The 25,476-nt window shown below is 38.7% G+C and overlaps 1 long non-coding RNA gene across 1 annotated transcript in view; it reads right to left on the bottom strand.

The window, feature by feature from the left end:
* The window catches only part of LOC103279589 (uncharacterized), a 111,746-nt gene that overhangs the window by 51,908 nt on the left and 34,362 nt on the right, over nucleotides 1-25,476 (bottom strand). Inside the window, exon 2 of the long non-coding RNA XR_010002739.1 lies at nucleotides 5,671-5,762. This is a non-coding gene — a long non-coding RNA (uncharacterized LOC103279589). The remainder of the gene's footprint in view (nucleotides 1-5,670; nucleotides 5,763-25,476) is intronic.

Here is a 25,476-nt window from a genome sequence, read left to right as displayed (position 1 = left end):
TTGAGACATGCAGGGAGAGTCCCACATGGGAAGTGGTGTTGCAACTGGTTTAGCAAATTAAAATAGTAAACAGAGGGGTATCAGTCAACATATTTCTGTACGGAATGCTTAAGTTCAGCAAAATGAAATAATTGCATCTCCAGCTCCTAAAATGAAATTAGCAGACATGTACATTACCTGGGAACTAGTGCTTTTTATGCCAAGTCATGCTTGAGACCAGGATCTGTCATTCCTCTCCCCCCCCCCCCCCCCAGTATGCCAGGGAGCATACATTTAAACCCTTCAGCTATGTTTCTTTGTGTCCTGAGACTCTCCAAGATTCGACAGTCCCTGGCTCCCAAAGTGACAACAGTCTAGAAACAAAAGGGATGATTTTAGCATCCTAGGATAGAGACCAACACTGGACATCACACAACATTGTGCCCCACCCACAACTGGGGTAAAAGTATCACCGGATGCTTCCACCTCAACACGGAAGGCTTTTTGTGTTGTGCTTGCTCCAATGGAGCCAGCACGGGGCCTCACCACAAGGGCGATGATTTCCCCATGTGATGGGGAAATTGTCATGGAGAGGGAGCTGTGCATGGTTCTTTTTGATGAGGTCCCATAACACTATTGTAAATCGCTTTTTCTGTTTTACCTTCTGAAGATATTTTGTAGATGCAATTATTTTAATTTTGACCTGACATGGCTTAAGGATTAATACTTCTGCTCCATATGAGTAAAGGAACACAGCACTGAACGTTGAGGTTGGAGGGAAAATACCTGCTTCATCTGAATCCCCAGGAGTCCATTGTTGGTCATTTCTATGAAACCAGAGGTGATCTAGGACCTCTTCACACATCCTTTTTACAACCGCGGGAGCTGGATTTTTGGGGTTCAACCACAGAGCCTGATGGCTCCCATCACACCCTGGATAACTACTTTGGAGGCAGCTCCGTGGCTGTTATGCTATCGCTGAAAAATGGTGATGGTAGAAAACAGCACACTCCCCATTTTTCCGTAAGGAAAGATGGGTCAAGGCACCGAAAAAATGCTTCCCCTGATGTGATGAGGAAGGGGGAAGCCACAATGGAATGGGCTGTGGGGCAACAGGTCCCCGTGCCCCCTGTGCGACTGCCGCCAGGACAAGGCAATCCACAACATTTTCAGTAGCATGTCTGAAATGGTCCCTAATCACCTTTGCTGCTTTTTGCAGCTGTGTGTTTCTAGGGAGCAAACAGGGATTAAATTGAGTATCATGCTTTTCTCATGTAGTCTATCTAGGGGAAGGGGGTCAGGTTCAGTACAAAATGCACAATACCACACCCTGTTCTAGAATAGCCTTCCCCAATTCACATCTTTCAGAGGTGATGGACTAAGCTGCTATCATCCTTATCCAGGGCTCCATGTTGGAAGTGGCTTCCCTAGAAAATCAAACTCTGAGGGCACCTTTACACTACAAAATTGAATCACTTTAACTATCAAGCTTCATCCTATGGAATCCTGTGGTTTTTAGTTTGAGAAAACACTAGAGATCTCTGGCTCAGAATTCTAAATAACCCTCCCTAAACTACACTTTCTAAGGTCTCATCTGCACTGCCATGTAATGCAGTTTGGAACTGCATTATGTGGCCAGTATAGATGGGGCCTAAGACTTCATGGCATGGAACTACATCAGAAAATTAGAATCAAAGTGTTACCGTTTTTTACTGCATGTATTTCTGTGTGTGGGATATAGGCTCAGTGTGTCTTAGAAAATGGTTAAAAGACTATACCTCTATTCACAGATTTATCTCAGAGATGTTGGAAATCAGAATTGCTCTGGAGAAGACAGGAGCCCCTGGTGGTGCAGTGGTTTAAATCCTTGTGCTGGCAGGACTGATGACTTGAAGGTTGGGTTGCTGAGCTGAAGGTTGCCTGTTCAAATCCAACCCAGGGAGAGGATGGATGAGCTCTCTCTATCAGCTCCAGCTCCATGCGGGGACATGAGAGAAGCCTCCCACAAGGATGGTAAAAACATCCAAAAAACCCCCATCTGGGCATCACCTGGGCAATGTCCTTGGAGATGGCCAATTCGCTCACACCAGAAGCAACTTGAGACCAGAAGTCGCTTATGACATGAGAAAACGAAAACTGGAGGGGACAACAGGAATACATTCTCTTTTTGTTTGAACAATGTTCAAGAGAAAAGACAACATAACAAGCAGTTTCATCCTATTGTTGGAATCGCTCTTCAGAGTGCAGAAAATAGTCAAATGGCTCCAAAAACAATGTAATACCCCATGTGCATTCAAAACTAATTTGTCTGAGAGAAGTTATTCTGAGATGAAGACTATATGCACAAGACAAATATTGCTTTCAGAAAATACTGCTTTTAGATATTCAAGCAGTCATGTTATATACTCTTATGTGAAAATAAATTCAACTGAACAGAGTGATCTTCCCAATAAAACACCTGTAGGGTTGTACAGTCTAATTCTTATTATTGGGATTCTGAAAGAGAACACTCATGTTATGGGGCCGATACTGTAGCTAGGTCTTAAATATTCCTCATAGGTTTTAGATACCTATGATTTTTTTTCTTTTAAAGCTGGGATGGGGAAAGCACTGTATGGTAGCAATTTTATTCATTATATCTGCTCTTTTTCATCCAGTGTCTAAATAGAATAAAAATCTGGAAGCTTTTTGCTGCATGAGAGGAAAGCAGAGTATGGCATGTCCAGAACAGAAGTAAACATCCAAAACAGCCTCCCTTGGATTTTGTTTTCCTTAAAATTTGGACATTTCAGGATTTCATGAAATCAAGTATGTTCCCTATTTACAAGTAACTGGAAGCCAGGAATATTAAAGCTACTATGTGTTCTATCTTCTGAATTATTGGTATGCAGTTCACATCCCAAATGTCATTAACAGCTTTTGCTGCATCTGTGACTAATTTGAGGCTAAAAGGATACATCTTCCAACAGAAGGGATGTGGAAGTACCATTGGTATTGCCTGAGAAAGCTTCAAGATAGAAACCTCACAAGAATCCAATCCAAAATAGAGGTGATTAATCTGCATTTCATGTCATTTTATTTTCTTAATTTCATTTTTGACAGCTACATATATTGGCTATGGGTCATCTCAATTAGCTGTATTTATTTTGGCCACCCAGAAAGGTAACACAATCATTTTAAAAAATCACCTAATATGCTTCGAGAAATAAGAGGCTGCAAGAACCATAGAAAGGAAAATGTAAAGTACATTTTATCCATGCTAGCCTCACAGACCTCTTTTTATGAACATATTTTAAATGCCAACTGTAAGACTAGAAGAGTTCAGTGGTCCATCTGACTTGTTCTCCTGATTTCCACAGTAGCTAAGGAAAACCATCAGTAGACTGCATGGCTAGAAGAACTGGCCTAATTTTGACATTTCCTTTATTTTCATATGCTTTGCTTTTTGTGTTTCCTAACCTGACAAAAAATATTGGAAAATTTATACAACATTGTGACATTTTGCTTGGCCAATTTAAGATCCCTCACATTGTGGATTCCCCCTCCCCCCAATCAAGGACCAACACACGTGTGTGTGTTGTGTGTGTGTGTATCAGGGATGTGCAAAATTTTATTTTTAATTTTATTTTTTCATAAGTTGTTTACAACAAATAAGATACAGTATCATATAGTAATTTTTGCATTGGAAAATTTAAACATTCTTGAACATCACATAGGAATTAATTAAAGGCCTTAATGTTAATAATTAATAAAGTGACATAATGATATAAGTAATAATAAAAGGACACCTAAATTAGTTTAAAACTTTCCTTATCTAAAATATACTGTACTTATAGTTCTAATACAATTCTTCTAATTACTTAAATATATTTAACTTTTTTTGCCTTCCCTTTTCCCCTTCTTTGTGCAACCTGCTGCTTCTGGTGTGCTATTTATCTCTATTTTATTATTTATCTCTATTATTTTGATATCTTTTCTATTATTTTTTATCTTCAAGGACTCTATTATCTATTTTTCATTTTTTTGGCTTTTATGATTTATTTTTATATCTGCACTAATTAACGCATGATCTGAATTTTTATAACCCTTCTTTCTGCATCTAGCGACCTAGAGATTAAGAGACAAATATATAATCTATTATTGAGTAATTTTGGTGGAGTGAAATGTGAATCTCATTTTTAATACATTGTATCTAATTTGTAAGTTTTGTATATACAAAAGGATATTACGAAACACCCGGGGGGAGTGAGGGGAGGGCACCCATGCAAAAACTTAAGATTCAAAACTCACCCAAGACTTTTTTGTTCACATTTTTTAATGCTCAGAAGCCTATCAACGACAGTTTTGTTTTCAGCGAAAGCAAGGGAAGCCAAAAAGGCTGCTATTCCTCTTTAAATTAATGGCCTATCACCATGAGGAGAGGAAAGCAACAGGATGGGACAAACTGAATGAGCTGGAAGAGAGACTGAGAGAGCTCAGAATTCTGGGAAATGTAATTTGGGAAAGCAAGGAGCCCTGCACCAGTGAATTCAAAATGTCCCGCCCTAACTAGATTTCCCAGAATTCTGTTCAGCATGAGAAAGCTCCAAACCAACAGGGGAGAGATTTTTCCCTCCTAGCAGCAGCCAGATTTCCAATAAATTGTTGAATCAGTGCTGTGCTGGGGAAAATCCCTTAATTGAAGTTCTATTGGATATTGTGAGAGACATTCAATGAGATAGCTGTTGTGGCTTTTAAAAAAGTCTTTGTCAAAACTTTAAAAAAAAATCCCAAAAGCAGTAGATGTAGGAATATTTCTGAAACTTGGGGGAATGATCACTTGTTATTTTGTGTCATAGCATAGAAAATTCAAGGTGATAGCTCTTGTGGGTTTTTTTAAAAGTTGTTTGTAAAAGTTTTGAAAATTCCTCAAAAATCCATGGAGGAGTGAAACATTCTGAAACTTGATGGGCCAACAGTAGTAAATGTGTTCTATAATTGTAGCAAGTTTCATGCCAATAGCTCTAACAATGAGGAAGAAAAGTACCCCTGACGTTTCCCCATTGGTACAATTAATTAATTACTTAATGAAAGATAACAAAAAAGTAGTTAACTTGTTATAGTTATGATACAGACCTCGTCCAATTTCAGAAACTATGTTTTCATTTGTTTTGATCTGTTTTAATTGTATTTATATGTTTAATCTGTTTTTATTGCTCAATGTATTTATTTGTGTATTTGTAATGTGCCATTGAATTTTTGCCATAATTGTAAGTCCCCTTTGGGGTGGAAGAAATGGGTAGAAATATAGTAAAGAAAGAAAGAAAGACTTTAGAAACAATTTTTCCCACCCCACTAATTTTGTAGTGAGTATTGAAACATCTTTTTTCATTGATCACATAGACCTTATATATAAATGCATAAATTGCATTCTTTGGATCTCTGAGAAACAAAAAAACTAAGATGCAGATGTGAACTACATAGAAGAAAGGATTTTAGCCCTCTGTGTTCTACTCTTCCCCATTTTGAATGTTCATATCCAGGCATAGCAAGATTGTCTTTTACTTTTATTATGAAAGAAGATGAATGGGGAAGAAACAAGGTTTTGTATAAAATGGGGGAAATTGCATACAATGCAGCCAAGTTTTAACACACAATAGAAATCCAAGGGCTGTCCCAGGAGGCATTCACAGACAACAGAACTCTGTTTACCACAAATCTCTGTATTCTCCCTCTTGGGTGGTTACTGCTAGACCCTCTGTTCTTCGGCCAGGTTTCACATCCTTTGTATCAAGTGACTTGTGCTGAAAAGCAAAACATGGAGAGGTTCAGAGGGACTTGAGATCAAAGCCTCAAATACAGGCATTTGGGTGGTCAGTTACAACAAAAACCCTTGTATGAAGCGTAATGCTGTTGATGTCCAATGAATATATCAAATGAACAAATGTATCCAATACATTATCCAATGGCTATGAAATGGTAAATGTTAGCCATTGAAGGGAGACATAAAGCACAAAGGGGCATTGGGAATATACATGAGCATAAGCCAAATAAAGCGGCAGTTTGGAGCCATTAAAATATCCACAAATGAACAGAAGCCTGAGCACAGATAGCTCTACAAGGTGCAAAGGTGTCTTTGGACACTGGCCTCAGGTGTCTGTTTGATGATACCAGTTAATGTCATGCACTTCACACCTGGGAAAAGCCTCTTTATTTGTTTTTCATGCCTACATATGTATTTCCTTGATATAAGAGAAAGGCAAAGATGAGAACTCTGGGAAAAATTGCAGCAAATAAAGGAAGGGCAATGTTTCCACCAGGCCTTTTCACCCCTCATATGCAACCCGTTCCTATGCCTGGTACGACTGATAAGAAAATAAACTAATTGAAAAGTATTGTGCCATGAAAAGACGGAAATCTCCAAATGTTAGGAATTAATTAAACTACAAAAAAGAGTATTTATTTTAAGGTTTCCTTTTGGGCGAGATGAAAGTAACAAGAGAGCACACAATCTCTCCTCAGCCCTCCTTGTGAAAAATGTGCTGTAGCTTGTTAAGCAAATGTTAGTCAAACACAATCTCTAAATATCTCTGGAGATGATTCAGTCCAGTGACGTTTGGAATGGTTTATTTTGGAAAAACCAAATGTTGTGCTATTTGAGGAAGAGATTGTTCCTAAGTGACAGGGAAATCTAAGCAAGTGAACAAAACTTTGGTTTATTGAAAAGAAATTAAGAGTTTTCAAATCCAGCACAACTAGAGTTTGGTTTCATCCTGTTGTAGTCTTTGTGTAAACTGTATAATCCCATGCATTAAGAAGTGGTGACAAGCAATTGCCTTTGGGTCGAATGTACTGAAAGCTAAGTGATGCATTGCTTTCTAACTGATATGCTGCTTTAGAGAATAATGAAGTCTCCTTCTCTGGAGGCGTTCAAACAAAAACTGGCCATCTGTCAGGAGTGCTTTGATTTTGTTTCCCTGAATATGGTTGAAATGGGGCCCTTGGGGGTCTCTTTCAACTTTCTAAGTGACACCCAAGTGACGTATTGTTTACTTGACACTTCTGAAGTGATTCTCAACCTTTTTGTCATGACCACACTGAAGTCAACATATGCACTATCTTTTCAATCATTTCATGCCCGTCCTGCCCATATTTCAGGCTGCTACATCTTAACTCATGGAATGAGTGAAGATTACTCAGATAATGTGTTCTGAGTCTTGCTGAAGGAAACTTGGTTTATATGTGGACATTCTGCCTTTAAGCCACCTGTTAATTTATAGCAACTTCGTTCATTTCATGGGATTTTCTTAGGCAATATTTAGAAGTGAAATTGCTTCTTCTGAAATATAGCCTACAGTACCTGGTATCTATTAAATGTCTCCCATCCAAGTTCTAAACAGGGCTTACTCTGTTTTGCTTTCATGACCAGCTCTGTTTCTGGTGTCTTAATATCACTGGGAAATTCAGTGGCGCGTTGGTTCCAACTTGGGAGGGAAATAGTTTTCCCATAAGCTCAATGGGAGTTTTATTTATGTCAGTCTTGCACCAAATTTCTTCAAGAGGCAGCTACAATATCAATATACAATATTTTGAAAAGCATTTTCAGTATATTTTAACTTAAATTGTTGCCATGTGCCAGTCATTTCTAACCTATGGCAACCTAACAAGCAGTTTTTTTATGGAATTTGTTCAGAGAGATTTGCCCTTCCTCTAAGGCTAATAGAATATAACTTGCCCTAAGTTTCCATGGCTGAGTGTCAATCTGAACCTTGGTGTCCCCTGGGGGAAAAGAGCGGTAAATAAATAAATAAATAAATAAATAAATACATCCTCTGCCAGCACTTAAACCATTACACCATTATGTTCTCAGTAACATATACATTTACCAGGTAAATATGCTTTCACAATGAAATGGCATTTTGAGAATGTTCTGTTTCCAAACTATCCATGTAAGAAATCACCCATATTCTTTCCTGCACATAGAAAAGCAGGAGCTGTGACTTTGGTTTCCATGAAGGTGAAATGTCCTCTGAAATCATAATGTATGCAATCTTCCTCTCCATCTTTGAGAATAATTTGCCCAAAATATGTGAAATTACCAAATCTTGCAATAGCACATGAAAATGAAGTGGTAATAGATTCCATCGAAATAAAGTATGGTTTAGATACACCAACCTTCAAAAAAAACTAACAAGTAAACAAATAAATGAAAGCAAGTACTGCAAGATAATGAAACATGACTTCTCAGTTGAACTTCCATTTTCAACTTCCACATTCATATTCACATGCTGCTTTTATGTAGGTCACAATAGCTCAGCTCTGTTTTTTACTTGAAACATCAGATATTCTGATTATGTGCTTGTTCATTTACGCTGCCAGTGTGGATTAATTATACAAGTTTCTTTCTTCCATGTATATAAAGCAGGCAGATGGGCAGAGGGTATAGATCAAGATAAGTATTTAACTAAAGTGTTTTCTGACTTTTGCTCACATAATCGCTAAAGGCAACAAAATGGACTAATGTCTAAGGCATAACTAAAGCTTAACAGATAGTAATTAAAGGAGCTCCAAGAAAATGTGGACTTATGAATGCCAGGGGACCCAAGGCGAACATGATCACACTCATTTGTTTCCCATACAGAAGGTACAGTCATTTAGAAAGGCAGTTACTATGGAAACTCCATAATTGCTGGGCCCATATGTGTTGTTCCTCAAGGGAAAAAGTTTTGTTTCCTAATATAAAATGACAGTCATGTCATGAATACAGATGCCATTTGCAAGTCTAAAGAAAAAAGTAAATTATCTTCTTTTTCCTCCCTATGTGTCATTAGATGGTTAGTTAATTCTTTTTAAGTTAGATTTCCTTTGGTCCTCCTTCCAAACAAGAGAAGTGACCTATTGCAAAACATCCCACCCTTCGCCTCTCTCTTTCTTCTCTCCTCTTCCTCCTCCTCCTTTAGTTTTGTTTTTGGAATAATGCCATTTTATTTTACATTCTGTCATTTTGTTGAATACATAATATATATACTGGACACCTGTGTAAATATGTTTAAATATGTATCCTTTGGGGTTAGGCTTGCAAAGCTTTGAAATTGGGTGGGTGCAATCCACAATGAAACTAGTTTTAACTCCCTTTACCTATTGAATAATAAGGTACTAATGTTCTGAAGAGGTCAAAGTTAAATTTGATGGTGAGATCAGCATCTTGAATTATCAGGAAAGGACAAATTCCGGCTTCCTCTTCCTCATTTTTCCACTTGGACAAATTATTCTTGATAAATTTTCCAGCTTGGTACAAATGTTAAATGTCAAAGAAGAACACTGAAATCCCTTTCCCCCATAGACAGAGACACTATTGACTGAGAAACATAAGGCTTGATCAGTAAATTAAAAGAAGAGTAAATCTCCTTAGGAAAATGGTTCTTTTTTCTGATGTTTTGCAGAAAATTCATGAATTTTCATGTGTTGTTCTTAGTATGCCTCTTTTATCAGGCACTCTAAAATGGTAAGCTCCCATATTTCCAGGAACAGCTTGGAAATCATATTGACAAAGTCATAAACAATGTTCAGCTATCCACAGTAGTCATGGAAAAAATCTTATTTGTGTGCACTCCAAATAAGTATCTTTATAAACTGGCCATTTTACATTAATGTATATACCTAACTTGCATTCATATTTGGTGTATTTCTTCCCTCTTTGTTCATCTTTTCACTCTATCCCATTTTCAAAAAAGATAAGATTGTAATTATTATCCAACCAATCAAGCAAAGCTCACTCCAGTATTTAGAATAAATAATAATAATAAACTTTATTTATACCCTTCCACCATCTCCCTGAAGAGACTCGGGGCGGCTCACAGAAGTACTACCAGTGACGAATATAAAATAAAAAACACATAAACATGTAGAATATAACAACATAAATTTACAACAGCAAACATGCATAAAATGACACATAATAAAAATGTTAACATTTGTAAAACACAGTGGTGCCTGCTGATAAGACTGGTAGTCTTAAATTAACAATCCAAGTGCTGGAATGAAGCAATCACTAAATCCTCACATCTAACCATTAAAATCTACTCAAGGTCAAAGGCCTGTTTAAAATGAAGTTCTAATGTGGAAAAGGCTTTTGATTCAATTATGTGACTACTTTTTATTATTTGACAAAATGACATTGTTACAGTTTTCAAATGATTCTAACTTTCTACTTGCCTCTAAACTGAAATAATAATTGGACTTACACCTGCTTTGTCCATTCTAACTCCATTCAATTTTTCAAAGTGTAATATGCTGTTTCAGTTCACTCTTTTCTCCAGAAAATAAGTATCCCAGCAGTTTTATCATGTCATCAATGGATATGCAGAGATGACACACTGTATTTTCTCTAAATTTGAAGTCATATTCTTTTGCAAGAATTGTATCTTAAGTAGGAAAAACAGGAGGAAAGGAAAAAGAAGGAGTAGTGGTAGGTTTAGCTTGGAGAAGAGAATATTAAGAGGAGAATTGAAGGCCACATATAAATAACTGAAAGGATATCATATTAAGGAGGGAGCCAGCTTGTTTTCTGCTGCTTCAGAGACTGAGAAAAACAGCAACAGATTCAAATTACAGAGAAAGAGATTCTACCTAAATATTCAGAAAAAAAACTTCCTCAAAGTAAGAGCTGTTCACCTGTGGAATTTGCTGCCTTGAGAATGGTGGAATCTATTTCTTTGGAGGTTTTTAATCAGAGCCCAAATGGACATTTGCTGGAAGTGCTTTGAATATATATTCCTGCATGGCAGGAGTTTGGACTGGATGGCCCTTGGGGTCTCTTTCAACTCTAGGATTCTGGGATTCCAAGAAAATAATGTTTATTGATTTAGACTTCTCACATTTTGCCATTATCACAGATTCCTTGGAGAGAGGTGAAATCAGATGTGGCATGCTACTTCTGGACTTCATAATATGATACCTTCATAACCAGATGTTTGAATCAAGACAACCACAACTGCACCTGAAATTTTCAGAATGAGAACAAACACAGCAACGAGTCTGCATACCAACTTAGGCGATGTTAGAGGGCCTGACATAATACTAATAAAAACTACAAAAGCATTGCCTTCCAGATGATGGTACTATCAGTGACCATAGCCACATCTATTTCCAATTTTAAAAAATTGTCATGAAATTAATTGAATATGCTGAACAATTCAACATGTTCTATGTGGTGCACAAACCCCCGAAATGTTAGTGGTTTATGTCTGGAACTTTTGGATTCAGATTGATTTCTAACATTATTTTTTGAAGAAGTATAATGCAATATTGGTGTTGTCCATGTAGTTGGTGCATCTTGGGAAACCTCTAGTATGTGGCCTCCCCCTAAAGGCTTCCACAGATGGCTGTCTGTTTCAAATTGGCTTGGGCTGACAGCCTAACCATGCAATGAAAAGGTTGACATTTTATCTTTAAGGTTCCCAAATGCAGATTCCATTACTAATGAAGCCATAAATGCTAGAATTTCTGTCGTTATACAAGTGAAACCTTGTTCTGCTCAGGTCCACTTCCCTTTGGAACATGTTAATACAATTAACATCTGAAAAATATTAACATAATGTAGAATACAAGATGGGGCTTTAAAATTTCTACATTGGAAAGCCCATATGACTTTCACTTTTTTTGCAGCTCCCACTCCCCACTCCCATCCCCTTTCAGTTGAAGGATATGCATTTTGCTGGTAAAGAAAGGCTTAAGCAGCACAACACAATTTTTACATCCAACAAGAGTTGACCTACTGCATGTCTTCAAAGGATTTTGTGGCAAAATTATTCAGAGGGGTTTTGCCATTGTTGTCTCAGTGCTGTCAGAGGGAAGGTGGGATTCCTCTGCATACTTTCAAGGGGGTGTGTGAAAGGAGGAAGAAACCAGACCCAGCATTTTGGTGTGGGTGGGGAAATGGATTTTCTCTGCCTGCTTAAAAATAGAACAATAAAAGAGTTATGCACTAGAATAAACAAAACATATATGGATCTCCAAAATAAAATCACAAATATTTTGTTTCTGGTCTATTTAATCAGGCTGCATTCACTCAAAAGTTGTGGAGGAGAATTGGAGAGACTCACAAGTGCCACTACCTCTCACTTACAAATCAGAAAGCTTCCAGTAACTTCTATAAATACATAAAGAGTATGATGATCTGAAAGGACCATGTTGTTTCAGGATCTGCTGCTGAACAAACAAATCATCTCCACACCTTCCATTCCTCCATTCTATTTTCTGTTCTGTTTCTTATAAGATGTATGAGGCAGCAGGCAAAATAGAATAATAATAGCAATGATAGTGTCACCATACTTCTTGACCTATTCGAATGATTTAAAATACCCAATTTTCTTAGGAAATAGCTGCAGTATGAATCAGACAGTCCTTGGAGTTCACCCATACTAGGGAAAGCAAACAAATTTATGAATTCATGTAATGGATTTTTTGCTGTGTTTAGTATGCTGGTAAACAGAGGCATAAAAAGTGGGGCAGTGGTGATATTATTAGCTTCCCGAATTCTGCTCCCCCAGGAAATGTTCCTTCAGCTATAATTTTTTTTAACATTGGAATTGAGCATTTAGAAATAAGTAAGTTTTAGGCAATAGGCATCCAAAGAAAATTTTACATTAGAATCCTGCAACGCAAACACTTCATCAATTTACTAACATATTATATATGTTCAAGGAAGACTTTCCATGAATACACATTCTGCATGTTACAGGACTCATATTTGTTGCATTTATATATGTGTATGAAATTTCATTTTTAGTTTTGACACATATGCACTGACACCATAGAAGTGCAGAAAAGAAACCTTAGTCAACTTGGCTTTTGAAAGCAACATATCTGAAAGAATTTCAAGTTCACTGTTTCTCTGTAGGGTTGCACAGAAATCATGGATGGCATCTTAGACTTTGTCAACAGTTCAAATAATTACAATAGAGTGGCTTGTAAAATATGTCTGTTTGCTAGTCACTTGATATTTTGTTTACAAAATAATTTTGCATACATATAGGCTAAGTATCTCTTATCTAAAATGTTTGGAATCAGAAGTGGTTTGGATTTTGGATCTTTTTTAATTTTGTGTTATCTGTATTTGCATATGTGGATGTAATGAAGTATCTTGGAGATGGGACCCAAGTCTAAACTCAGAATTCACATATATTTTTACACATAAATGCAAGGTAATTTTATACAATATTTTTCAATTATTGTGTACAAAATAGCTTTCAATTATACTGAAACATCAGAAAATAGGGTATTACTTTCTCTGAGAACTGTGTAGACAGACAGTTTTGGAATTCTGGATAAGGGATGCTGCCTCTTTTCTGTTATTTCAACTTAATTAGCTTTTGGGGGGGGGGGAAACTTCACAACATACTTTCTTAAAACATATTAATTAGGGGTTAGGTTTGTTGTCAAATTTGAAAAAAATCTCCAAAGGGCTAAATCATTCAACACTCTTTCCAATTTTGCTACACACAACCAGTGAAAATTGTCTCACTATACTCTCGCTGATATATTAGTAAACTTGTGCACGGATCCGTTTTAGCTGTTTTACGTCAGCCAAACCAGCTTCTTCGGCTCTACTAGATGGCCACAACGGCAAGAGACTCTTCCTCCCCTATTCTGCATCACAATTGTGTCTTGGCTTCAGTGTATTTTTGGCTTGGCTTCTGGCTTGGCCTCTCTTTTGAATCTTTTTGTTTTTTGTTTATTTTATTGATTTGTTTTATTTGGTGGGACTGACTGGGGGTTGGGAACATGCAGGATAGGTGGGTGGGGTGCTCACGAAGTTTGAGGGTTTGGAGAGTCATCCTTTTAGCCTCTTTTTCTCCTCCCCTCTTCGCCTTCAGAAAATACTTCAAAATGATAATAAGTATTATTAATAATAGTAATCCCAGCCAAAAGAAAAGCGTCATTCTCTGAAATCTACTAACCTAGTTACCTCTCTTCTAGAGTAGAAAGTAGAAACAACTTTAAGGAAGCCTTAAACCTGAAACAGAAAGGCATGAAGGGAAAAAGGGCAGGCACCACTCCAGGCAAAGACTGCATTGCAATCAAGAGAAAAGAGAGGGCTTTTAAAAGGAAGCCCAGGGTAGGATAACTCCAGGGAATTGGTCTTCCTTCCCTAGGAAGTTGAAAGCCTTGGAAAACTGCATGCAGGGAGAGAGCGCATGCTCCTGCAGCACCTTTAGTGTCTGTCTTTTCTAGAGTAGAAACAGCTTTAAGAAAGCATTAAACTCAGGTATCCTCTACAGACCAAAGGGAAAGGATTGCAGAAAGAGTGGTATCTTAACTCTGATGCTTTTAAATCTAGATCTTAATGAAGGATATAAGGACACATGATGCAGTTGCCTAAAATGATGAGAAGGGGAGCCGGAGACACCCCCCCCCCTTTTCCACCAATCGGTTGGATCTAGCCATATTTTTCGGCTGTGGTTCAAAAACACCATTTGGCTGCGAGCCCATTTTCGGGAGGTGCACAAAAACAGATATGGGGGTCTACCAGTATCTGGCTAACAGAAACTAATTGAGGTGGAGCCAAAATGCACAAGCCCATAAATTAGTGTTCTTAACTGTATAGAGATCCTCTATAGTCAGAGGATGCTCTCTCCTTCAGAAAGTTCTTCAGCAGGTGGCAAGTGATATTTCCACCTAGATAATTACTGAGGCCAACAGTCATTGTTGGGGGAGCTGCTCATTCTGTTCTCACCCTGCTTTTCATTAGCTCCAAGAAATGTCACAAAATATGGACAACAGGTATGCTAATAGAGAAAGGAAGTTTCAAAAATATCTTGAAGCATTTCAGTTTCAACTCTGCCATTGGGTTGGGCTCCCAAGGATGTACAGCTCCCAGTAAGTGTCCTCCTTCCCGCACACACACATATATACTTGCCCCCTTGAGCACCGTGACATTTCATGCTACCTTTATGTATTTTGATGTCACATAGTCATTTGTGGTACATCATACATAAAGGCAGCAGAGAAATTTAAATTAAAACTCCATGGGCAACATTAGACCACTTTGGTTATTGCTGATGTCACTATATGCTACAGGCATTAGCAATATGTCCTGTTGCTACAAATCAATTGAATGGCCACAAACCTTTCAGCCATAAATTAGGAGAGGGCACTCTCTCCCTCATGAAGAGGTCACAGCCTCGTCTTCCTTTTTCTGAATGATATTAAAGCATATGAAAGTAATTATACAACTTGAAAAATGTCAGAAATAACTGAGTTGAACAACCCCGAGATTAAACATCTGCCAGTTTTTGAGGATAAAGATGGTATTTTTGTTTGGGTCATTTGTCTTTCTTCAAAATCTCTACTGTTACAATGAGCCTGTATTGGCATCTGAAATATTCTCCAAAGGGACCACTCAAAACGGCACAAAATTGGAACCTCAAGGTCACAGAGGAATGAAGAAAAAGTGGAAGCAGACACTTGCAAATGCTCTCTCCCAACAATGACAATGATTTAAATCTTGTTTTTCTTGTTAAGGGGGTTAGGAACACTGTGCCACATATCTGTGATCTCATACATGTAACCTCGGCCCAGCCCCAAGATTTTGCTCCCTGAGGAAAAAGACAAAGGAGTGATTTCCCATGCAATTTTTCATTGTTGACTTTTATTTCACCAATCATAATATGGGGCAGCTTTCTCCATGCCCTGTAGAATAGAGTGCTACCTTGGGGCTAGAGAGGAAGGTAACTGTGATGCACATAGCTCTGCTAGGAAAAGACGGAACTGGCGGAAACCGGCCTCTCCATTGGTGTGAGACTCCTGTATAGGAAGCTCAATCCACAGGTAGCCTGGGTCCAAGAGCAGAAACATTTTGCTACATCCTCTTCAATTTTTATCCCCAGGACATTTTACTAAAAAAAATATCAGCTTCACACTGTTTGAAAGCCTGTGATATATTACAAACAGATAGTAAAGAGGATGTATCTTTTAAATCTTGTGGGAATTTATAAAAAATGACATTTACATGTCATTTTTTTTTTAAAAAAGGAAACCTGTTTTTACACAGTTCCCTTCTTTCTCTCTGTCATCCACCATCCTGCCCCAGTCAGAAATATTGTGTATATATGTATACATGATAGGGCTTGTAGATGACACTCTTTGACAGCAACAGCTCATATATTTTCCCCCTGTCAAAGTGATTCTATTTTCTATATATTACCAAGCCTCCTTGGAATGACTGCCTTTCACTAAGTTTTGTTCTTGTCTGATATAACATGTTGCGCAGTAACAGGTGAAAATAGGATGGGTACTAAATGTTAGTGATACAAGAAGGTACACAACGTGAACCGCATCTCCTTAACATGTTCTTATCTGCCACTCTCCAGTGCTACTTTTACAGGTTGAAAAAGATACCAATCAAAGTTCAAGTTCAGTGACTGGATACACTGGTGAAACTGAGAAGCAAGAATAATGCTCAGAACATTAAAATCCACAAACTTTACACCACACTGTGGATGGAAGCCTTTGGGTATTTAATTCTTTCATATAAGGAAAATAATTATATTAGAGGTATTTTCCCCATTGCAATATTCTGTTCATCCAAAGGTCTTGCAGAAAAAGCAGTATGCTCCTCCTCCACATCTTACTTTATCTCCAAAATTGGGTCTCAAGGCAGTTTACAATTTAAAAGAGCTATACATTTAAAAAGATATCCAAACAAACTTTAAAACAGAATTAAATTCTGGACAGTACTGTATTAAAACACAGTATCAAGTTATTTGAATGCAACTTAAAAGGATAAAAATTAGACATGTGTGTGAAATTCGTTCCTACCATTTCTACTGTTTCTTTTGTGTTTTCTCTTTCTATGGAAGCACAAAATGGGAAGCCCCCTCCCCACACAAAAATCTGCTTGACATGAAAGCCTACTTTCATGTCATCCAAACTAACCTCCTTGCCTTGGAAAGAGAGTGTGCGTGCAGCTCGGCTGCAGGCGCACTCTAGGCCTGCCTGCACACCCCGCCACATATGCACTCTCGGAGAATGTAGCAGGGCATGTGTGGCGAGGCAGCCAGGCTCAGAGCTTGGTTGCAAGATCACTCTGGGCCTGCCTATATACCCCACCACATATGCACTCTCAGAGAGTGAGGTGAGGTGTGTGTGGTGGGGCGTGCAGGTAGGCAGACCCGAAGCTTGGCTGCAGGTGTGCTCCAGCCCTACCTGCATGCCCCGCCACACTCTTTGAGAGTGTGTCAGTGGGACATATGTGGTGGGGCATGCAGACAGGTAGGCTTGGAGCTCAGCTGCAGGCACACTCCTTGCCTACCTGCATGCTGCATCACACACACACACTTCAGATAGTGTGGCGGTAGAGCATGTGTGTCAGGGCATACAGGTAGGCAGGCTTGGCGTGTGCCTGCAGCTAAGCTCTAGAGTAGAAACAGCAGGTGCCAGGTAAGAAGAACACATGCCAGGAAGAGGAGCTAGTGGGAGGGAAGCCCCCCTCCCATAATGATCTGATTTTTGGGCCCTGAAACAAAAGAACTGAAAGCAACTCTCAATTTTGGGAGGCTTACAAAAATGGATCAGGGCCCCCAACAAATTCCGGTACACAAACAGGGCAAGGTTTCCCCTGAATGTACATATCTAATAAAAATAGTACAGTTCAAAACAATAGAGCAATACAGCAGCCCTTATCATGTTCTTTAAACATTGTCTGGTTTAAAAGCCTATCAGACTAAAAAGGCTTAGCTGCCCAACAGTAAGACAACAAGATGGGAGTTCCAGAGTCTCAGGAAACCATCAAGAAGGCCCTTTTGTGTTCCTACCAATCATACTTGCAATGATGGTGGGGCTGAGAAAAGGGTTTCCTGGCCACATAATAAACCACAGCCTTCATGTTCAAAGCTAAGGTCAACTCAAAGTGTCAGTTTGTGTCTTCAAAGGAAAAGTATCCCTGTCTAATGAAGGCTGAATCATCTTTCCATGGGCTGCCTTTCAATTGATCAGACACTGGTTTAGGGCCAGGATAGCTTCCTTGGATTGGGATGGAATGGTGTGATACAGCGGGATGTTGTCCACATATTGATGTAATCTTCATGGAACCCTTCTCAGCAGTTCCAAATAGTGTGGGGAAACAGAACCAAGTTGGTCCATGGTGGTCTATGGACTGGTTATTGTCCACAAGTTATTAATTTCTAGCCCCTGGAGAATTTCCAAGCAAGTGAGAGGGAGGAAAGAAGGAAGGAAGGAAGGAAGGAAGGAAGGAAGGAAGGAAGGAAGGAAGGAAGGAAGGAAGGAAGGAAGGAAGGAAGGGGTATAGCCACTGGGTACAAATATTATGCCGGTTCCTGGCATAAGGAGAAAAAAGCCCATGTGGTCTCCAACACTAAATAGCTTAAGAATCACTGTACTACAGTATTACACAAAATACAAATATATGTCTACTTGCACAGTTCTATTGAAGTTATAAGAAATGTATCTTAATTTATTTTTTAATGAATAATCTTTATTAAGTTTTCTACAAATTAAAATTCTAGTAAGTTCGAAGTAGAACCAGGGGGAAAAAAAAGAAAAGTAGGTAGATATTAGAATGATATCAGCTATAGCAACAAGGATATAAGGGATACGTGCTTTTGAAAATGTGGTAGTTTTCTACACACACATATGCAATTACCTGATACTCTTGTTTCAACATGTGGTTGTTGACATGATACAGCAGCTGTGGATAAGAGCATCAGGCAAACTGGCGGCTCTGTCACACTGTTTTGAAATCCGATTAAGACTTTGTATAAATATTTGGGCTGTGTAACTGTAGACAGTAGATGGGTCTCAGTATTCCAGGAAAAGAGAGAAAAGGCAAAAGAGTTGGCAAAAGAGTGGAAGAGTAGGAAGTGTATGCCAGAAATAATAATTTCTATCAATGAGCAATGTAACAATGGCAGGTCTCCGCAACAGGAAATGCTAAAGCAGAGAGCAAGCCACTATATAGATACAGGATGAGAAATTATTAGGGGAGAAAAGTACAACAGATGGGTTCTTTTGGCTGAAGCTTCACTGGTTGTAAAGGCAGCCAAAGCAAATACAGGATGAAGTAAATACTTCGATTCTCAAAACACCTTCCTTCTAAAACCACAGAGGAATTAACAGCAAGTCAGCTGGCCCCAGCATGAAACTCCTTGGCCTAGTCTCAGAGTCACTCTTCACATTACACGGAAAGCCATGGTCAACTAAGAGCCAAGTGAGCACCAATGGGGAATTTCTACAAAGAGGGGGACAATTGTGCCAGGTACAGAGAAATAACCTTCCCATGTATTTTTGGCAATAGTTGGCATGTACAATTGGAACTCGACTTTCATTGGGTGGTTAGATGTGCAGGATCCACACAAAAGTGGAAAAAACTGCACATTTTAACCCGCAGTCACTCATGCTACAAACTATGCTACTGCAAAAATCTCTGCCTTGCTCCCAGGCTGCCTCTACTGCCCTTCCATTGTCGATCTCCAGGCTTCCATCCCCAACCTCCTGGGATAATGACACTGCTGCAGAAATCTCCTTTACTGTCATTCTTCTCCTGAGAAGAACCAAAGGATAGTAATACTAAAGGAGATGTTTGCTATAGCTGCAGCAAGACTAGCCACCTTATCACATTGAGAAATTTCCCCCTCACAGGACACTTCAGTCTCTTTTCAAGCAGGGAGAGGCATGGAGCTCATCATGTGTTCCAGAGTTGAAAAGAGGCAGAAATGTCTGAAAGGAGGGAACTCTGAACATGGACCAGCAATCGTGTTCAGGGCTCCTACCTCTTATCACACTTTACAACTGAAAAACAGGTGGGATGAGAACCATCAAAAGTTTCCTGTCCTGTTTCATTGCCCAACTGTCTGTTGTATCCTATGGGCTTTGATGCAGAACTATAGGATCACTATCTCATGTACCCTTTCAATGTGATGAGGTGATAAGTCCTCCTTGCCCTCTTCTTCATCCCCTTTCCCACCACCATTCCTCCAATGCATGGTGCATGTGGTCCATGACAGATGCAGCTCAGCCATCTGCTCCCATTCTTTCTCACTGGCTAACTCACTCTGTTGGCTTCATTCAGCCTGCACACCACTCTGGCAACACCTCCATTCCCTGCCACTCACTGGATGCCTCTGCCCCCTGCTTCCTCTGCCCTCTTAGGCCCCCAACAATGATGACCAGAGCAACTAGAGTGAGAGGGGAAAGGGTGAAGAAGGCAAAGGGGTGCTTGTTTCTGCTGCTTTTGCCTCTGTGAACATTTCTTCCCCCCGACTCCTGAAGGTGGAAGTGTTCCAACTCACTGATTTCCAACAAGACAGTTGAAAGTGCACTTGCAACCATGTCACACGGCCACCAGAGGTGCTCCACTTCATTGAATCCAGTGCCCCAGGCTGTGTATCGCTGGGCTCCAGCTGAGGGAAGGAAGCATGGAGGGAAGCATGGAGCACGCAGCGTCCCCCCATGGATTGCAATGGCAACACAGGAGCCCTCCCATGTTGCCATGGTGGTAGCATACACCAGCTCCTCCCTCCTTTACCCACAGAGCCACGACAGCATTGTCTGATGGGAGCCGGTGGGCTCAGTGGGTGACCTGGGCTAAACCAGTGCATACCGCTGATTTTAGCCCTGTGTGAAGAGCTCATTGGTCTCTGATCTTTTAAGAAAATGGGGTCTTCCTGGCTGCTTGATTGGTGAATAGAATGCTTTTCATTTCAAACACCTAATAATATTTTTTAATTTTTGACAAATTGTGGCAATTAATTTGCCTATATTTTATCATTATTTTAATATAATTGAAATATAGTGTATATGCCATAATCCTTGTGGGTTAGATGGATACCAGACACATTGCAAAATGCAAACTCAAGTGCTTCTAGGAGTTCTCATTGATTTCACACTGAATAGTGAACTTAGAGTTAGTTGCTTTAGAGCTTGTCATGAGGATTTAAACATTAGAGTCCCTAATGCTACCAAACAAAATTGATAACTGGGTTGTTGTATGTCTTTCGGGCTGTGTGGCCATGTTCCAGAAGTATACTTCTGGAACATGGCCACACAGCCCGAAAGACATACAACAACCCTGTGATCCCGGCCATGAAAGCCTTCGACAACACAAAATTGATAACTACCAATGTTGAAATCCCAGACTGCTTCATCAAAGTATTGTCTGTTTTCTTTTCCTGGCTTGACAAATCAGACAAATAGATAGTCTAAATATTTTGGAACTGTCTTCCATATAAATATTCTACCTTTAATAGAAATTCTGTGAAATACAGTAGATGCGTAGTTAAAGAAACTTATTCTAATGCAGTGCAGAATGCATGCTTGTTGCCCTACAGTTTATTCTGAATATTCTCATTTCAAGCCATAAAGATCCATGTGGTTCTTAGATCTCTTTATGGAAATTCCAGTTAATTTTTACAGACATTTGTGGTAATCAAAAAATGCCTTGCTACATGTAAGAATAACAATAACAACAGCAACAACAAAACCTTTCATCCAGGTGTAGCACCCCATTCTTTGCCAATGTGAATTTTCCACACATCAATGCGGCCATTCATAAAGCTCGTGCTCTAGTGTGGAAAACATTTCTGAAATACATTGTAACATGGAAGATCTCAAACACCACAGCAACATTTGCAGGCTAGAGTTGAAAATAACATCAGTCTGAGAAGAAATCTTTCAGGACTCAATGGATTAATAAAATTTTCAGAATGGCTAATGTTAACTTTATGATAACTTTATAGAATCCAGCCGCAAAACCTGGAACTGTCTATCTGTAAAGCAGATAGATGTACTTAACAGTCTCCATTGTTATATGATTTATATGGTGAGAAAGTGGGATCGCCCAAAACACATACAAAGACAGTTCATGCTTTTAGACATTGGAATGTGGTTTTCTGCACCAATATAGAGTAATTGCTATGTCCATTAAAGTGAGCTCAGCTGGCCAGTTGTAGATTGATTCACATGTACACACTCTGATTGGTATTCTTCATTCTTGAAATGGAAAACAATATAAATATTTGTAAGTATTCCTCTAATGTAAGAGTGGACAAAGAACAGCAATGAAGTTTTATGTGCTCACATATTTGTGAGTTTGTATCCTTCCTCTCCATTCCATTGATTATGTGTCAAATTTAGTCTCCCACCAATTTCCATTGAACCATTGCCGCTGTCGTTGTCATCATCATCATCAACATCATCCAGGACTTATAGTCAAACTACAGAAAAGCTTTAGCAATATAGCACCAATTAAGCATTAGGATCACTTTGTTTTAATGCGAACAGTTCTCTCTCCCTTGCTTGATCTCTGTTGAATCTTGCATCCTGGAAACAATAGTTTTATTTACTTTATGACGGTCATCTTTACTGCTTCCAAGACAGTAGGAATGCATGTGCAGGTACTGATGCATTTTATTTCAGAAAGTTCTGTGTTTATTTAAACCAACCTTGAATATTTCTGTATGGCAGAATGGGTTGGACTAGGTGGCCCTTGTGGTCTGTTCCAATTCTATGCTATTATGTTTCTATGAATGTGAATAAAAAATCTTTGGTGATACTAGGGGCTCCCAGGAATTGCTTCAAAAGAAGGAAAAGGATCTTTTAAAATAGGCTTATCCAAAAAGAGAATCTGGGACTTCCTGAGACTATTTCCCCATGTGGAGATACCTTTTGATAACTCCCTTCTTAAAAATAAACAACTCTGCATATGAGTGCACATGGTTTCTTATGAGTTGCATATTTCTAGCTGTCATTGCCATGTACGTCCCAGCTCCAATAACTTATTTGAAATAACTAAGTATGTTGCTTTTCATGAAAATCAAAGTATTGTGTGGGAAGGGGGAGCATTTATTTATAATCTACAACAGATTGTTACATGTTGTGCAAAACATTAGCTGCAACATATGTTGCAGATTAAAAAAGTAATTAATTGTAGTGGGAACCCATTTTCTTGAGCTTCTGTTGGCGTAACCAAGAGGATGTCATGGTACTTAAACCACTGTCTCAATACCTTTCTGATGTGCTGAAAGACATTAGATGCCAGAAATTATGAACTATTAACACTGCTGATGGAAACTGTTAGTGTGTTTTTCATATGTTTTGCTACTTAAATTCCCTGTACAGTCTGTTTTTCATTTCTTCCAGGAAACAAACTTTGAAAGATTAAATGCTTTGCATTATCTTTCAACAACAATGACGTGATTTATATAAATCTTTTCACAAGGAAAAAAAGACCAGATTTTGGAAAAGTTGGCTTTTGGACTACAGTACTCAGAATCTCCTAGCTAGCAGGATATGCTTTGTGTAGCAGTTATGTACAAATGATGTTTCAATTACCATGTGTGCTTTCGGGTGGCCCTTTTGCCATCTGTACACATGTTGGAATAGCTGACTAGTCAGATGAAACAATATTTCGGTACAAGAACAATCTTTATTCCTCATTTCTGCAAGTTGTGAGAGGCTTGAATTATGCATTGCACATTAAATAAAATTAATGATCTTTTTTCAAACTGAGATTTATACAGGAGTCAATAAAATGAAACAGATGTTATGGCATGACCTGAGTTGTGTGTAGAAAATGCAAGCACACATCCATATATTTTGAAATAAGATGTTAATAGAAACCTTTGTTTAAAATAAAGAGTGTAAGCCAGAAAAATTGTCACAGCTGCTATAGAGAGATTACACCCATGTTTCTGTCTTTCAGAAAAACAGCTGGAATTAAAAAGATTATTAATGACAACCATATTTTGAAGGAAATAAGTGGGCACTTGAAATATTTCAGTAGGTGCTCTATTCCATGACAGGTATTTGTTTTGCTTCCTTTGTTACATAGTGATACTACAATCCCAAAAGATAACAGCTGGATTTTTTTTTAAAAAAAGATAAGTGATGTATTTTTATTATAAGCAGATGGTGTTTTATTCACAATAAATATTAATGGTTCAGTGGTTTTTACCTCCCTTTTCTTCATTTTCTTTATTTAAATATATATATATGTATTATTGTTGTGCGCCTTCAAGTCAAAACCTTTGGCACGATTTTTTCAGCAGAGATTTGCCATCACCTTTCTTGGATGCTGGAGGAGTAAGATTTTTCCAAGGCCAGTGGGATTTCATGGACAAAGGAAATTTCGAACCTTGGTCTCCAGAGTTGTAGGCCAGTGCTCAGATCACATGAATGATATCTATATGTGATATACTTCAAGATAAAATGACCAATAATAGTGGACACAGTTCCTCCAAAGACGGTGTGTCTCCCATTACTGATCATCCTCTACAGCAAAGGAGGGGATCATGTGACCCTCCAGATATTACGGAACTGCAACTTCCAGTATTTTCCACCAATAACTATACTGGTGGGGGGATGTTGGTATTTGAACTCTGACAATATCTGGAATACTACACATAGTTCCTATTCCTGGTTTACCTTGTAGACTGTATTTTAGAAGTGTGCAAATGACTAGTAAAAAATCAGAAATTGGAAGAATTTGGAAGTTTTGTAAGTCAAAAGTCTTTTCAAAACGTTAGCATGGTCCACTCCAAAAACATAAGAATCGAAGGTGACCCCCAAAACTTTTTTGTTAGCATTTTGTAAAGGTTGGAAGGTTCCTAGTCAGATTCCTTCATTGCAAGGCAAGAAAGTAAGCTGCTACTAGTGTAGTCTGTCATGGTGGTTGTTAGAGTGGTCCAGCATTTTTGTGTTCTCAAATAATATGCTTGTCCAGGTTGGTTCATCAAGTGCCCTGCTATGGCTGACTTCTCAGGTTGAATTAGTCTGCAGTGCCTTTCATGTTCCTTGATTTGTGTTTGGGTGCTATGTTTGGACCTCGACCTGGAAATGCTGGACAACTCTAACAACTACCATGTCATACTAATAAGAGAAACATTGAAATCCACAAGCACATGGACAATTTCAACAGAAAGGAGGAAACCATGAAAATGAACAAAATCTGGCTACCAGCATTAAAAACCTCTAAAATCAGAATAGTAAATAAAGAACAAGACTCAAAAAGCAGGGGAATTCCAGACAAGAATAAATCAGGGCCAGCTAACACCTCCCAACAAAGGATCCCCTAGGCAGCTACCAGCCAAGCCTTGAAACTGCAAGGCCATTAAAGTGGTAATCAAGGTGGCAAATTGCACCATTGACACTTGCCTCAAGCAGACAAGAGTTCTTTCCCCTCACCCTGGACATTCTACAGATATATAAATTCCACTTGCCTAGTTTTCAACAGACCCCTCAACCTCTGAGGATGCCTGCCATAGATGTGGGTGAAACGTCAGGAGAGAATGCTTCTGGAATATGGCCATACAGCCCAGAATACTCACAACAACCCAGTAATTCCGGCCATGAAAGACTTCGACAACACATAGCTCTTGCAGTTTTTTCAAATGTTGTTTTTAAAAACGTTTAAAATTTTGTAAAAATCAGTGGATTATCAAAATGTTCTGAAATTTGGTGGGCTAAGAGTGGGTAATCTGTTGTACCACTGCAGCAAGTTTC

The sequence above is a fragment of the Anolis carolinensis genome, chromosome 2, assembly GCF_035594765.1.
Source record: "Anolis carolinensis isolate JA03-04 chromosome 2, rAnoCar3.1.pri, whole genome shotgun sequence".
Taxonomy (NCBI): Eukaryota; Metazoa; Chordata; class Lepidosauria; order Squamata; family Dactyloidae; genus Anolis; species Anolis carolinensis.
The sequence above is the reverse complement of the archived record's forward strand: the minus strand, read 5'-3'. Positions and strand labels throughout refer to the sequence as shown.